Here is a 15444-nt window from a genome sequence, read left to right as displayed (position 1 = left end):
GTAACAATTTCCATTTCTAGGGTCTGAACTTCCAACTTGTTTACTTCTGTTTTGCCGCTGAACTAAGCGAACTCTAGATGGTCTTGAACATCTCTGCTGTTTTGTTGAGCTCCATTCTCTTGTCTCCATGTCGACCGCTAAGTATCTTGTTCCTCTGCTTGCTCATATCTCTTAACAAAATCAGCTAAAAGATCCACGGTGTTTGGAGCATGAGCCAGGCACAATTGCTTTACTCTACAAGGTAGCTGTCCGATGATTAGATTAACTACTTCCTGCACGGTGTAATGAATACTCAGATTCATATAGGCAGAGTACACAGGCCAAACATATTCCTCCATATTATTATCATTCTGCTTGTTGTACTGGCTCACAGATTCCAGTTCTCTCTCTTTCACTTCTGTTGAAGCAAAACTCTTCTTGAATTATCTGCAGAAATCAGAGTAAATGCGGAAACATTCTCATGGGAATAAAACAAGTTAAAAAATGTGGGATAATTTCAAGCTTATATTGTTGAGGAAGAATTTCAAGGTCAGTATTCAATTGTTTTTGATATATTTCAGTTGGCGTGGCAATAATATTGCCGCCAAGCTTTCTCATGGAATTTATGTCTGCCATCCTAGGAGTTACACCAGTACGTACAATGTGTGAAGGTGGCTCTTTTCTGTTGCTTCTGCTGTGAGAAGTTGATTCACTATCTGAAAAGCTGTATTCGTTCATATTCTTGTACCTCTTTTTTTTCCGTTGGATTTTTCTTTGCATCATCTGATGGGATAAAATGTTGATCTTCCAGAACCTTCATCTACACGGTGGATTTGAGGATAATCAGAGTTCATCTGTATCTGCAACCTATTCAGCTTGGTAGAAATATGAGCAATTTCACTACAGATGTGACCAACATCTGAGGAAAATTTGCCTTGTTTAGTTTCAACTGTTTTCATTCATTCTTCGTCGGCTTTTCTGTATCCCTTTCTTTCTTTTATATTCTAAGCAAGTTTCTTTGTCACTTTCTTGTTAATGGTAGTTATCTGTAACAAAAGGTACCTGGTGATTCACCTTTTCAAATACTTCATTCCTGAAATTTCTCTGTTCTTTGGTAATTACCTTGTGGAAGTTTCCCTGTGATTGTTCAACCTCTCCTCTCAACAGGGTAATTTTTTTCTGCATGTTTGATTGCACTTGTTGAGAGTTTGTTTCACAAGTCTGGCATAAGACTCTGTTTGGAGGCTTTCTTTTATCTTCTGTTGATTTTCTTCCGTTTTTGCAGTCAAATTCTCCAGCCTCTGTCCCATCTCCAAAGCAGATTCTGTGAGCTACGAATAAACTACTGAAAACTTCTCTTCTGAGTTTTGTCCCGCTTCAACCAGATTTCTACCACTTTCCTCTAACCTTAAGTTCAAGCTTCATTCCAGCATGGTTACATTCTTCTGAATTTTAGCTTCCAGATTGCTGGAGTTCTCTCTAATGTTATCCTGAATTTTAGATTCCAGAGAACTGGAGTTTTCTTGCATTTTGATTTCCATAGCCCTTGTACTTTCCTCCAACATAATCTGTAATGATGTAAGCAGGTCCGCTGTTACAGTAACTGACTGCACTGGAGATTAATTCTCCTCAACTGACGGTTTACTTGCACTTCTCAATATTTTCTTATCCATTTTGTTCTAGCACAGAATTTTAATCAAAATTACAAATCAGTTACACTTCACGAACACACAAAAATAAACACTAACAAAACAACATATTTTGAGCCCCATGTTAATGCACCAAAATCTTGACACATTTCTTTAGTCAAAAGAATATGATTCAATTCAAACACTAAGAAAAATGGTCACATGAAGACTTGCAGCATTTATGTGATGCCTCTCAGGGTATGGGTAATATCTCTGTTCGTTTGTTGGTCCAAAATCAAAGTCAAGTTTTCACTAAGAGAAGAGAATTATATTTTACTTCTTAGCAAAAATAAAAATACTTATGTGCATAAATCCATTCCAGTCAAAGAAATAACAGCTTCTTACAATTCAGCTTCACCAATTTTTTAACCCTCTACTGGTATCATACGTCTGAGAGACATCTTGTTTTGTTTTTTCTCACATCCATCCCTCTCCCCCCTGACGTGGTATTGCTCTCTTCCTCCCTGTACATTCGAGTTGGATTGTTCTCTACATGCAGTGAATATCTCTCGCCTCTATCATTATCTGACCTGAATTTTTATCGTGACAAAGTTGTTGGTCCTTCTCAGAGACGTATGATACCAGTTATGGAACTTTTCCTGGCAAACCTTGTGTTTGCTTTGACTATTTTTATTAAATATCACAAATCGTGCCACATGATGTTCCCAAATTATTTGATTTTAGAAAATCATGCACTTATTGTCCACCAAAACTTAAATGGAGAACAAAATACCCTTGCAAGAAGCATAGCAGGCCAATCTGCCTGAAATGCATCAGAAATATATGTCAGTATTGCTTTGTTAAAATAAGTGATTGAAATTGTACCTGCATTTGTTAAAATCAGTTTTCTGTCTTCGCAGATTATTGTGATATACATGTATATTCTACGTTAATACAAACTATATTTTTCACTACCAGTTTGCATGAGAAGAAAATGGTTATTAATATTACTTCCTAATAGGAAAAACTATACGCTCCAAAAAACAAAAGCATTGGATCTCCACAATGTTAGTTTATAAATTCATATTCTTTCATAATTTTCATTTTTATTTTAAACTGTATGTTTTGAAAATTAATAATAAAAATAAATCTTACGAAATATATAATAAAAAGGATTATTTATATTTGTAAAAAATGCTGCATTTTATATGAGTTGTCTTCAAATTTGTATTATATATTTTTGAATTGGTTTCCTTTCAAGTACTTCAAAATATATGTAAGAAGAACATGAAACAAATAAATTACTTAAAATGAATGAAAATATAGTTTTATATAATGAAATATATTAGGTGTCTCTCAGTCACCGTGATGCCAGTTACATTACATTATGAGTTGATACCAAGAATAAACAGGATTGGTCACTTCTTATGCTTCCCATGTAAATTTTGCGAACACAATGACGTCACAAAGTGTAGCATGCAGAGCCACCTGGTAGTTGTAGTGAAAACTAGTTCGTTGTCATGGCAACCTATTTGCCAATCAGATCCATGCGTTCATATCGTTGTCACAGTAACCAGGTCACCAATTGCATCCTACTTCAATTGTGACAGTTGAAGGTGTTCCCATGCAATAACTCGCCAGTTCTCGTCCTATTCTCGATATTTTCTAATAATAATTTGGACATTTCTCGTATGATATCTACAAACACAATAGGAGTAATTTGAACAATGATGATTTTTAGGCATCCTTTTTTCTTCAGTCACTTACGATTTGCTGTGTTTGAGCTAAGAGCTCTCTGTCAAATGCAGAAGATCGGAAGTAACCGAAAGAAAAAATGTCTTAAAAAATCAGCATTTCTCATTTACTCATATTGTGTTTGTAGATATGCTGTGTTAAAGTTACGAGAAATGTCCAAATTATTATTAGAAAATATCGAGAATAGGACGAGAACTGGCTAGCAAGACTCCTTCCCCAAAAAAAGAAGGAGAAGAAGGTAGAAACCTATAAATATTTGTCTAAGGCGATAGGCATGAGAAAAACTGCAAAAATCCCCAAATAAATAATATGTAAGATGAAAATCGTCGACAAGTATTGGAACCTTATAGGCTAAGAAAGAGATTCCGAATAATTTGAGACTGGTTGGTGGAGGAAGATTTTAATTCACACCCCCACACATACATATTGATTGATTGATATGATTTGTTTTAATTTACTTCTCTGCTACTTATGGCTATTCACGAAGATGGGAATGCGTGATGATAGAAATTATTGAATGAATACTCACAAACACCCAAGCCCTTGTCAGATTCGCACCAGGAATCCATGACGTCACATCACGATGTGCTAACCACTGCGCCACAGAGGCCGCACACACATACATATTTGTGAATTTATTATGAAAGGTAGCATTCCACGGGTATATAGCACCGTACCATGAAGGCACTTTTAGGGCATGTGGGGCACACATATTCTCGATCTTGGCCAATATTGGAGTTGATGCAATCAGCACCATGCTCTGGCCACCTTTACCCCCGCTTTCCCCCACGTACTCCTTTATTTGAGACTGGGTGAGCCCCCGAATCGTTTAATGCAGGGACAAGTCCTTAAAAATTGCAACCTTTGATCACCCACCCATGAAATTGAACACTGGTATCCTGTGTGGCAGTCAGAGACACCCTACCGAGTAGAATCAAAATCAGTATATAAAGTGGCATTTCAGTGTTAAAATTGTGAATAAAACCTTAAATTTGATTTTTTGAAAGTATACTTATTGCACAAAATAAACCTTTCGTGTCTAGTACCACATTTATGTAGTTATCAGAGTATTAAGTTTATTCCTGTGTAGTGGCGGCTGTGGTGAACCAACGTGGAGGAGCGATAGGTCACAAATTTTCTCTACTACAGTAGTAGCCGACCCCCATGTGCAGTGGTTACCACATCATGCTAGGGGCCCAGGGTTTGAATTCTGGCCTTGGCATGGATGTTTTGTGAGTGTCCATTCGTCTATTTCATCATATCACTCATCCCCATCTTCGCAAATTAGCCAAAAGTGGAACAAGAAGTGAAGTAAAATAAAGCAAATCAATCAATCAAATCTCTACTAGTAATGTGAGTTTAAATGACGAATTTCGGCCGACTTCCATGTCTAGCATACCGCATTATGAGTCAGAAGTCCCAGGTTCGAATCCCGGCCTGGGTATGGGTGTTCTTTGTGAATGTCCTTCATCAATTTCATTATATCATCACTAATTCTCATCGTCGTGATTTGCCAAAAGTATAAGAAAGCTATGCTAAATAACAAAATTCAAACAAGAGTATTTTTTCAATTGCAGGTTATATTATTTTGTCCTCATTGGATATTACGTTATTTATTGCTCCACGCTTATGTCATAAATTGAATATAGAATGTTTTTTTTCAACAGTTGGTAATTTTCTGTCTTATGTTAACGTCCTTGCTTCTGGCAACTCTTAATTGTTTACAGTTCTCCGGAGAGAGAGAGGCCAGCCTCGGCTAGGTGGTTGGGTTTCGGACGACAAAACCATCATCCTCCCATGTACAGATCCCGTGCATGTTTTCTGCCCATTTGCCTTGCCTCTCCCCCCATGCGGCCTCACCTGAGAATGCTCGCAGAGACATAAAGAAGTGGGAGAATGGTGCCCTGCCAGATTTCTCCCGCTGTAAAAGTCATTCCATATTCCCGGACAGTGGCGCACAAATGTCACAGTTGTCATGGGAGAAAAACACAAAACCGACTAACCAACGATCTGTAAACAAAATATTTCCAATTCAGACAATGTGAAAGCTGTAATATATAACTCTTAATGTAATGTTTGTTCACTTGTGCCAGTGCATAACTTCTAAAATAATTCTACCTTCAGAAAGTGTCGCGTCAGTAAATAAGCACTATATTTTGTCCTCAAGAGCTTATTTTGCATTTTTCAGTTCATTTCCCATCAGTTTGTGACAAAACATGGTTTGAATATGCAACTCACACCTTTCAGATACATTAAAAATGCTCAGTGCAATGTGTTATTTCACAGTTTGTGTTTTCTGCAAAAATTATATTTGTATGTCTGAGTTACATACAACACATATTCGACAACATTGACAGTTTCTGTGGGGTTACAACCAAAGCTTCTACATTGGGAAAGTAAGAAATGCATTTCATAAACTTAATCTCATGGTGAAGTTCTCAGTTAAACATATTACAACTGTGGATGTAAACCACATATGCAAACAATTAACATTTTTATGAAAGCACATGTCATGATAAGTGTCCCAAGTTCGATACCCGATGAAGGTACACTGGTTTGGATGTCACTTTAAACTGTAGGTCCAGTCCTGATTAAGCTTAATGTGCTTAAAGTGGACTTAAAACAACAATTCAATCAATCAAAAAACAAGACATGATGTTGTCAACACATGACACACATTTTAAATGCAAGATGAAGTTTACATATACATACATTTAGAACAATTCACAGACACACATATATCCACAATATAAATGATCTAGATTTGAAATTCACGTAAAATATGTGCATGAAACAAATTGTAGCTAATAGGAAAATGGCCTCGAACAACACTCTACACTTTTCAAATACTTTAGTACCTAGCAACAATTTTTCAAGTCACTATAAACAAATTCATGCAGGTAATCTAAAGGATGATAAAGAAACACATTTTCATGAGGTTTCTATTTTATTAACAGTGAAAATCTTGACATACTGGTATGCATGAAAATACATAATGTGTGTATATATTGAAAAAATATTCAACTTAAATTAAAAAAGAATATCACAAGAGAAACATCACTTAAAATACATCACATATAATCTCCACTTGTTTGTTTTCTCTTTCACATTACATCCTGAGAAGGTATTTTGATGCCTTTCACGTGTTCTCTTGTTCTATACAGCTGAGCTTGCAACCTCGACGTGGTAGGATCAAATTAGTGTTTGAATCTGATTTGAAGAGGGTTTGTTTGCTAACTACTGTATTACCAGCATTTTTGTTCTAATCTACATTGCTTAAATCAAAATCACCTGGCACAAAACTTCTTGCATAGAAATTGCAACATGTCTTCACAACTCAATTCACTCTGTTCACCAACTTGGGGTGTGTTACGTATAAACAGTTCTTGTGAATAATATTGCTCACCTGCAATTAAGAATTATGTATTAACACAAAATATATACATACTATCTCACATTTAACTTAACAAAGAAGCAAATCTCAGATATTTTAGTGTGTTTACTGTAAATACAGAATTGAACTTTAGTTTAACATTAGAAATGAAAATTATGCATCGATAATGCATTATTCTACAATAATTAGTCTTCTTATTGATGTCAAACTTATTTTATGATATAATAGAGTTCCTAATGTTTAAATTTTGATAGACATTTGAATCATGGATTTTAATATGTAAAGAAAGAGTATATTTTATTGCTATTTTTGATATACATATGAAAGTCCTTCAACATGTATTAATTGAGATCTTGTCCTGTTTTTCATCATGTACCAACTGTAACTGTTCTTTTATAACTACAATTTGTACTGTTTTCATCTTTAGCATTGTTTGCTGTAGCAGTGTAACTATTTTTTTTTTTAAATGTTACTTGTATTAGCATTGTTTTACAATTTATGTAGCATAACCTTATAATTTTTTATACTAATTTATAAGAATGACCTGTTCAATATCATTGTACATTTTGTACCATAAAAAAAGGTAAAGTGTTCCCCTGTGCATAGCACCACGCCATGAAGGCGTATAGGGGGTGTGGGGATAACGCCCCACACTTTCTTGATCCGGTCGTGAGTGGGGGTGATGTGATCAGCATCACGCCCCTGACCGCCTTTACCCCCCAGGGTTTCCCCCAGGTACCCATGTTATTCGATGCTGGGTAGGCGCCGGGGCCGCTTCCACCGTTAGAAAAGTTCCCGGATTTGAACCGGCCGGGGATCGAACCCGGGACCTTGAGCATGGTAGTCAGACGCGTTACCGACTGAGCCACCGCGGCCACATTTTGTACCATGGATGATCAAATGAACGGACTAAATCAAATCAAATCCTGCTAAGAGAATTTGAAAAAATCATAAAACAATCGGAGCCGTTACCCAAGTTTCCGTAACCTGATTCGATTGTGCACTGTATACGAGAACTAGTTAACTTCACTTACAGTGAATATAAAACATTATCTGCAAATTCTACTCTTCCTTGTATACTACGTACATTATTGTAGCACTTTTTAAAAAAGGTACTGTGAATATGATTCCACAATTCAGTACAAAAAAATGTGTTAGCTAACGACAGATTAATTATTTACAAATATATACAGGGTGACTGGTAATTAGATGTATTCCCTGAAAGGGGTTAAAGTAGAGACAATTTGCAATAAATTTGACCATATGATACCCCGTCCGAAAATTAGTAGTTTTCGAGATAATCGAGTTTCTATTGTTTTTTCTAAAAATGACAATTTTCCACATAAAAAGATGAATTGAGAAAAAACTGATAATTGTAGGGAACTTATTTAAGCATTTTCTGATAGCTAACAAACAAGTGGTTCCTTTAAAAAAAAGTTTTTTCCAAATAACAATCACATGTAAGTACCGGGTGGGTCTAAACTTACAAGTGATGATAAAAAATGCACTCTTAGTTTACTTGGCAACGTATTAATAACAAAAATGGTATGACACGAAGCGTACAAATTACTTAAATTACTTCCTTGAGTCATCAGCTATCCAACAAGGTACAAATGTTGCTAACATTTACATTTGTGTACAAGAAATAATACTTCATTCATCTTCATGTGTATGGAATCAATGAACAATACAATTAAAGAACATTACACGTCTTGCTCAAAGTGGGCACCTCCGTTACGAATGCAGGCACGCAGGTTTTTACGGGTCATTTGGTTTCTTAACTCGTGATGTGATGTTGGCCTTGACGTGTTGACCAGCTGTTAAGATCCTCTCCCTGAGCTCTTCTTGCGAGTTTACCGGTGCCTTGTCATGTGGCTCCAAATGTAAAAGTCGCAAGGCGTCAAATCGGGGGATCAAGCCGGCCAGGGAATCGGTCCACCTCGGCCAATCCATTTCTTTGGGTACTTTTCATCCAGCCACTGTCGCACGCCCAGGCAGAAGTATGGATGGGCGTAATCAACAATCATTTCATCGAGCCATTTTTCCTGCCCCAAATCTTAAATGGCATCACTTATGAACATTTTTTGCGGAACGGGATGGCAATGTTGTTGGAGGATGTGCCTCTAGCTACAAGACGTGACATGATTTATCAGCATGATGACTGCCCAGCTCGATCCCCCGATTGTTATTTGGAAAAAACTTTTTTTTAAACGAACCACTTGTTTGTTAGCTATCAGAAAACGCTTAAATAAGTTCCCTACAATTATCAGTTTTTTCTCAATTCATCTTTTTTGTGAAAATTGTCATTTTTAGAAAAAACAATAGAAACTCGATTATCTCGAAAACTACTAATTTTCGGATGGGGTATCATACGTTCAAATTTATTGCAAATTGTCTCTACTTTAACCCCTTTCAGGGAATACATCTAATTACCAGTCACCCTGTATAGATCCATATATGCTCTCCCTTGCACTCGTAACTTTGATCGTGTAAAATGTAATTACTATGAAACCAATTTGAACGAATTTTTGTTGTTGAAATTTTATCAATATGTAGAAATTATTTCATGTATCGTAACAATATATAACTTTCATTCGTCCTTTGAGGCAAAAAATTGAAAAAACTTATGAAGTTCTACTTCACTTGCTTCCGAAAATCATTACCCACACATCAAAATAAATTAGACAAGATTTAAGAGTTATCATTCCCATAAAACTACTAACCTTTCAAGTTTTTCAGGAGTACTAAAGTGGCATGTTATTCATTTCCTTTCAATTAAATCTAATTCAATACAAATTATCTCGCCGTGAACATTGCATCCATATTGTTTTGATAAAGAAACCAGAATCGAACTCACTCATGATCTTACACCAGTAATTTTACAAAGTACAATAAAGGACAATTTGTATCACTTATGGCATGGAAAAATTTTTATACATTTTCTATTAATTTATATTTCTTAGTATTAATTTTAATTATTTAATTTTCGAAATATAATTCCCAATTCAGTGCCAATGGTGCCGCGAACTAGTAGCTGTAGTGAGCACTACACCCTCAGCATCATCCGATTCATCCTATGTCATCCAGTAATCCTTCGATATTTCACTATGATACCACAGATTTGTAAGATCGCTTACTTCCTATCTCTCCTTTGTAATCTGTGCGTATACCAAACCGAGCATGTAGAGCCACCCTACGGCTGTTTCGAAACGTAAAGCGTTGTCATAGCAACCTCTCCGCCAATCATATCTTACTCTTGGCATTGACAGTTGAATGCTTCTCAGCGCAATGATACGCTCACCCCACCCTTCCATTCCTGCTTTTATTTTCTGCTAATAATTCGGAACATATCTCGTAAGGTCGTATTAATTATTTTATTTAAGTGCATAAAAATGTTCTACAAGGATAAATACCATTGTTCAGTTAATGCATGTTACGTTTGAATGATTTCAACATCTAAGTTACGAGATATACAGAATTAGTAGCCCAGAAGCACAACATAGGAAAATAATTTCAAGTTCCTGAAATTACAGAACGTAAATCATTCCGCTGTGCATGAAAAATGGTCCGTGTATTATCTGTGGTAATAAGTATTTTTATTTCGTATTCTCCCTATTATGCGTTGCTTTTCTGACATTTTGGGCAAATCGCGATTGTATCTTGTGTACACTCTACAGCGATTACTTTGTTCGTAGATCAATGTGTTTTACCCTCCCTCGTCGTTGTTTATTTAGCGTCGCATTTTTCAATTTTAGGCTAATCGCGACGATGCTATGAAAAATTGACACAAAGAAAGCTCTAACAGGGATTCAAACCCAGGACCCCTGCATTAACTGAACGATGGTACATTTTATGCACTTAAATAAAATAAATACTACGACCTTACGAGATATGTCCGAATTATTAGCAGGAATGGAAGGGTGGGGTGAGCGGATCATTGCGCTACCCAAAGTGTTCTAAAGGGCGCTCGAGCCATGTTGCAACATTTCCCAAATTGTCTCTTTCTCTTCATAACAATTGCTGCAAAGTTTAACGTGGATGGCAATCTGCAGGATACAGCACACTTAATATCAGCAATTGTTTCTGGTGCCGTCACTGTAATTTTCTCCCTTGTGTACCATATTTTTCTCCCTTGTGTACCATATTCAATCTCAAGATGTAGACACTTCTGATTTACCAACGTAGAAAATTCCATTCATCTGTCTATGGCCTCATAAAACGAAAGACAAATGCATCCACTTTCTCTGCAATTGATATCAGTGGAGTACCCTGAGAGGGGGGAGATTTGATGCTGAAATTGCCAGGGGAAAAATGACAGGATTCGAAGGTTTTGACTCAGGAAATAAGAATAAATCATAAAACGTATATTAAAAACTACTGATGGAACATTAGCGCTATTCATCTAACGAAACCATTACAAATCGGCTGGCGGCTTGTAGGTATGAAATATACTGAAATAAAAGATATATATACGTATAGTCAGTACTTGTTTTCCAAACTTAACCACCATCCTAAGAAAATTGGGGACCTACAAGTGAGTAGCATAACCCAGTCTGGGAAATCTCCTATAACAGCTGAGGGTTCGATGTGCTGACTCCACGTCACCCCATTACTGGTTGAAGATCTCCACACCTCTAGATAGGGTTGTGGGAGGCAGACTGGCAGTCAGTTGATAGGCCAAGGCCCTTCCAGGGCTGTAGAGCAGTGGATCTCAACCTTTTTCAGTCGGGGACCCACGTTGAAGGATATTACACTTCATGGGGCCCGTAAGATGGGAACCAGCGGAATTACTTTGTACACCAATTTTTTTAACTCATGTATGGGTTCGATACCCGGTGGAGACCCATAGTGTTTCGGATCCCACTTTAACCCTACTCGCCGGATCTCAACCCAATGTACTACAGTGTCTGGTCGATTTTAAGGCCAGGGTATGTGCTAAACGCCACCACAGTTTGGAGTCGCTGAAGCAATCGCTGCGTCATGAGTGGAACCGATTGTCGCCCGAGGACCTGCGCCCCATCGCCCAAAATTTCAAAGACCGTTTGGACCTCTGTATCGCCGCCCAGGGAGGCCACTTCGAAACCGGCTGAACATCTTGTTCCTAAGGTCCCGTGTCATTGTTCTTCAGTATTGTTTTGCTCAATTGTTTTGGTTTAATAAATTTATGATCACAAACATTAGTACGGGTTATTTCTTGTCACCCTGTAGGTGTATATGCGTAGTTTTACGAACAAAAATGTAATCTCCTGTCATTGTGTCCAACCACGCCGTTATTTTACAAGAAAATGATTTATGATGTTCAATTCTAGTACGATCCCTATTTTTTTCGATGAATTTAGGTGTGAAATGAGTGCTAATGGAACCTAACCTAACCTTGTGTGAATGGTTCGTGGGGCTACCCGTGGATGGTTTTTGGGGCTAACGTCAATGGTTTGTGGGGCTACCCGTGGATGGTTCGTGGGGCTACCTGTGGATGGTTTTTGGGGCTAACGTCAATGGTTTGTGGAGCTACCCGTGGATGGTTTTTGGCGCTAACGAACAATTTTTCATCAAAATGTACAATTTCCAGACGTGACCCCCGGTTTTTTACAAAAGATTCGTGATTAGGATGCCAAAGTTAGTTAGTATACCGAAAATTAACGAAATTGGAGACTTTCTCTATATTGTAAATTCTTACCTAAAACATATTGCTATTTAAACATATGGAATATAGAGCAAAAGACTATAAGAAATCCTTAAAACCCTACATCAATTAATTTCCACTGTATTGAATATTATCATAATATTGTTAATGGAATTCCATTAGACAAACCATTGATAGATATACTGATAGGTTTCTTGGTCGGGCACTCACTATGGTGACATGTTAAACTTCACCAAGAATGAATTTACATGTTGAAATACTCCAGAAGAAGAGAACAGTTTCAGAGTAAGTACATTACTCTTAATGATTTAGTATTCATACTGTGGAAATGTTAAACATTATATTCTATTGCTAATAACAAATGTAAGGGAAAATAAACACATTGTTATTCAGGTATATATATTTATTGAATCACTAGTAATTAATATATTTTGCATAAGGTATGATAATCTCTTTGAGGTCCTACAGACTTTCACTGGAATAAAAGTTTCTGAAATTATTAAAGCATCATTAACACACTCAACAAACATTTCCATAGTAGGTTCACATATGTACAGTCTCAAACAGAAAAATATGTGCATTTTATTTCCTTTAATCAAACTGTTCAAATATTTTACAGGACTGTTTAGCTGAAAATCATATACTTTTTTATCCACCCTGCTTGGAATATTTAGTGAAACATTAAATACATTTGTTTCTAACATACTCAAGCAATGTATTGTGTTGTTAGGTGTTATATTTTAAGCGAAATTTATCTCTAAAACATATATTTTTTTAATGCAGAAAAGGGAAAAAAAAATGTCTTATGCATGAGCCATAACTAATGACAATGTTATTCCATAAGAAATGCAATATACTTACTTGGTTCTACATCTGGGTATGCATCATGCACTAACTTATTTCTATTAGAATTCATAAACGTTTTCTCTGAAAAATTGTCTCCACAAACTCTGTAACTTTTGTATGTTTTGTGCCTCAAGTCCTTTCGCCATATTTTCTCCAACCATATATCAGCTCTACGAGAGAATAAAAGATGAAAAATTATTTTAGAAACATATAACTATGTAAGACAAAGTGTTCTGCATTTTATGTCACTCAAAAAAGATAAATTCCATGGTGCAAGAGTTGTTTGTGAGCTAAGGTCAAAGCGTGTCAACACAAAGAAAAGTTACTGAAAATGAATGTGCATTAGATCACTATCTGTATCTGTTGAATAAAGTAGTGTCAAATGTATAAGGGTCCATTCTATGATAGCTCCTTCAACTATTGCGGAAAATCTTATGAGCTTGTCACCATTCAATTGAATTATTTTTACTCAATTTTCACATTATTTCTCATCGTAACTAATTTTTATGGCACCATACAGTGTGTGGCAATGCAAATAAAAAAGTATTATAGATATTGCACTAAACTTCCTAACATATGAAGCAAAGTTTTACCACATTATTTTTTAGAAAGAGCCCCTGAAGCTTACTGCCTAACCTACAACTGACTAACAATGCAATTTTTGTCATTGAATGGATCATGGAATCTACTTCCGGGAGTGCTTTCAAGAAAAATGTTATGACACAACATATTTCTGAAGAAGATACCAGGACAGGAAATATGTCAACAAATCAAAATCACCCATACCATCTAGTAGATCAAAGCACATGACCAGCAACAAGAGCTATTACAGCAATAATATTAACTACAGGTATAATTAGATGATTCCAACAACAAAATGTATTATTATTAATAATAGGAGTAACATCCACAATTCTGTAGGGTTGGACTAAAGCACATAGATTAAAATGCGATTTGAAACACAAAAATCTTCCTCCTGTGGCACCAGTGAGAAAGGATTATTCTTTATAGTAACACATGTGTAAATGTTGGTAAAATATTTTGAATATATTGCACATGTAGGTTAGTTACACTCATTTCGTTTCCAAAACTAGTGATTACTTATGATTTGGTTCAATGTATGCTTTCGTAGTTAGGTTAGGCAGGCCAGGTTTGGTTCTGTTAGTATTATAAATAAATTCATTTTACTAAGGTTCCGGTTTAGTTCTACATTAATTCCCACTAGTCTACGATACTTACAGTCTCTTGTCAGTGGAAAATAGATTGTCCTTGGAAAGCGTGCAAGCTTGTGTAAGGTGATTTTTAAGTTGTTTTTTTCAACATAAATAATTTCTTTTAAAAAAAATCCAAAGAGTGCTAATTACTTTAAGGAAGGTTCAAATTTCGTGTGACAATGATTGCTAAAATTCTACGATAATTAGTCTTCCTGTTAAGAGAATTTTTTAAAAAAAATCATAGAACGATAGGAACCGTTACCTTAGGTTTTATCGCTTTAATATGTACACGCTTTTTTTCATCTCCTGTACATGTTGACAAAGTTTTATATGCTAGAAGAAATAAACTTCATGCAGAAGTGAATAGGAGCGATATAACTTGCAACTTTCTGCATTATAACATGCACAAATGAGCTTTTCTGAACTTCAAACAAACTTCAAGTCATTCCCACTATTCTCGTTGACTTCCAATCCTCCTGTGTAACTTATAAATAGTATTAAGTTACAAAATCGAACCTTTACCCTTTCAGACATTTTTTTAACACATGGCCTTTTACTTAAATGAAGGAAAATACAGAATAGGAAGACATGCTAGGAATTATTCTCCGTGGAAACTAACTTTATGGAAATTATTTTTACATAAAGAGCGAACAGAATTCATAAGTAACTAACCTTCCAGGATTTGACGGAACACGAAAAAAAGACAGCTCTGGATTTCTCTTCTGACAGTTTTTACAATAAAAACGTGCACAATAAGCCATTTTTTTTGTTTTTCTACATCCTTATTAAAATAGTTAGTGTACGTCCATCGCAGATCATACGGAACGATGTTACGTCATGTAGAAGTAGTGACTTTAAAAATACGATTTTTCTTATACATGTTTAAGAAGGGAAAGTCATTTGATAAAATACAAAATCACGTACAAGTGATCATCATTGATTAATAGAGACCTAAACTAAATTTTTAATGAGAAAATTAGGATT

Source organism: Lepisma saccharinum, chromosome 19 (genome assembly GCF_977018435.1).
Source record: "Lepisma saccharinum chromosome 19, izLepSacc3.1, whole genome shotgun sequence".
Lineage (NCBI taxonomy): Eukaryota > Metazoa > Arthropoda > Insecta > Zygentoma > Lepismatidae > Lepisma > Lepisma saccharinum.
This window is presented reverse-complemented; position numbering follows the sequence as displayed.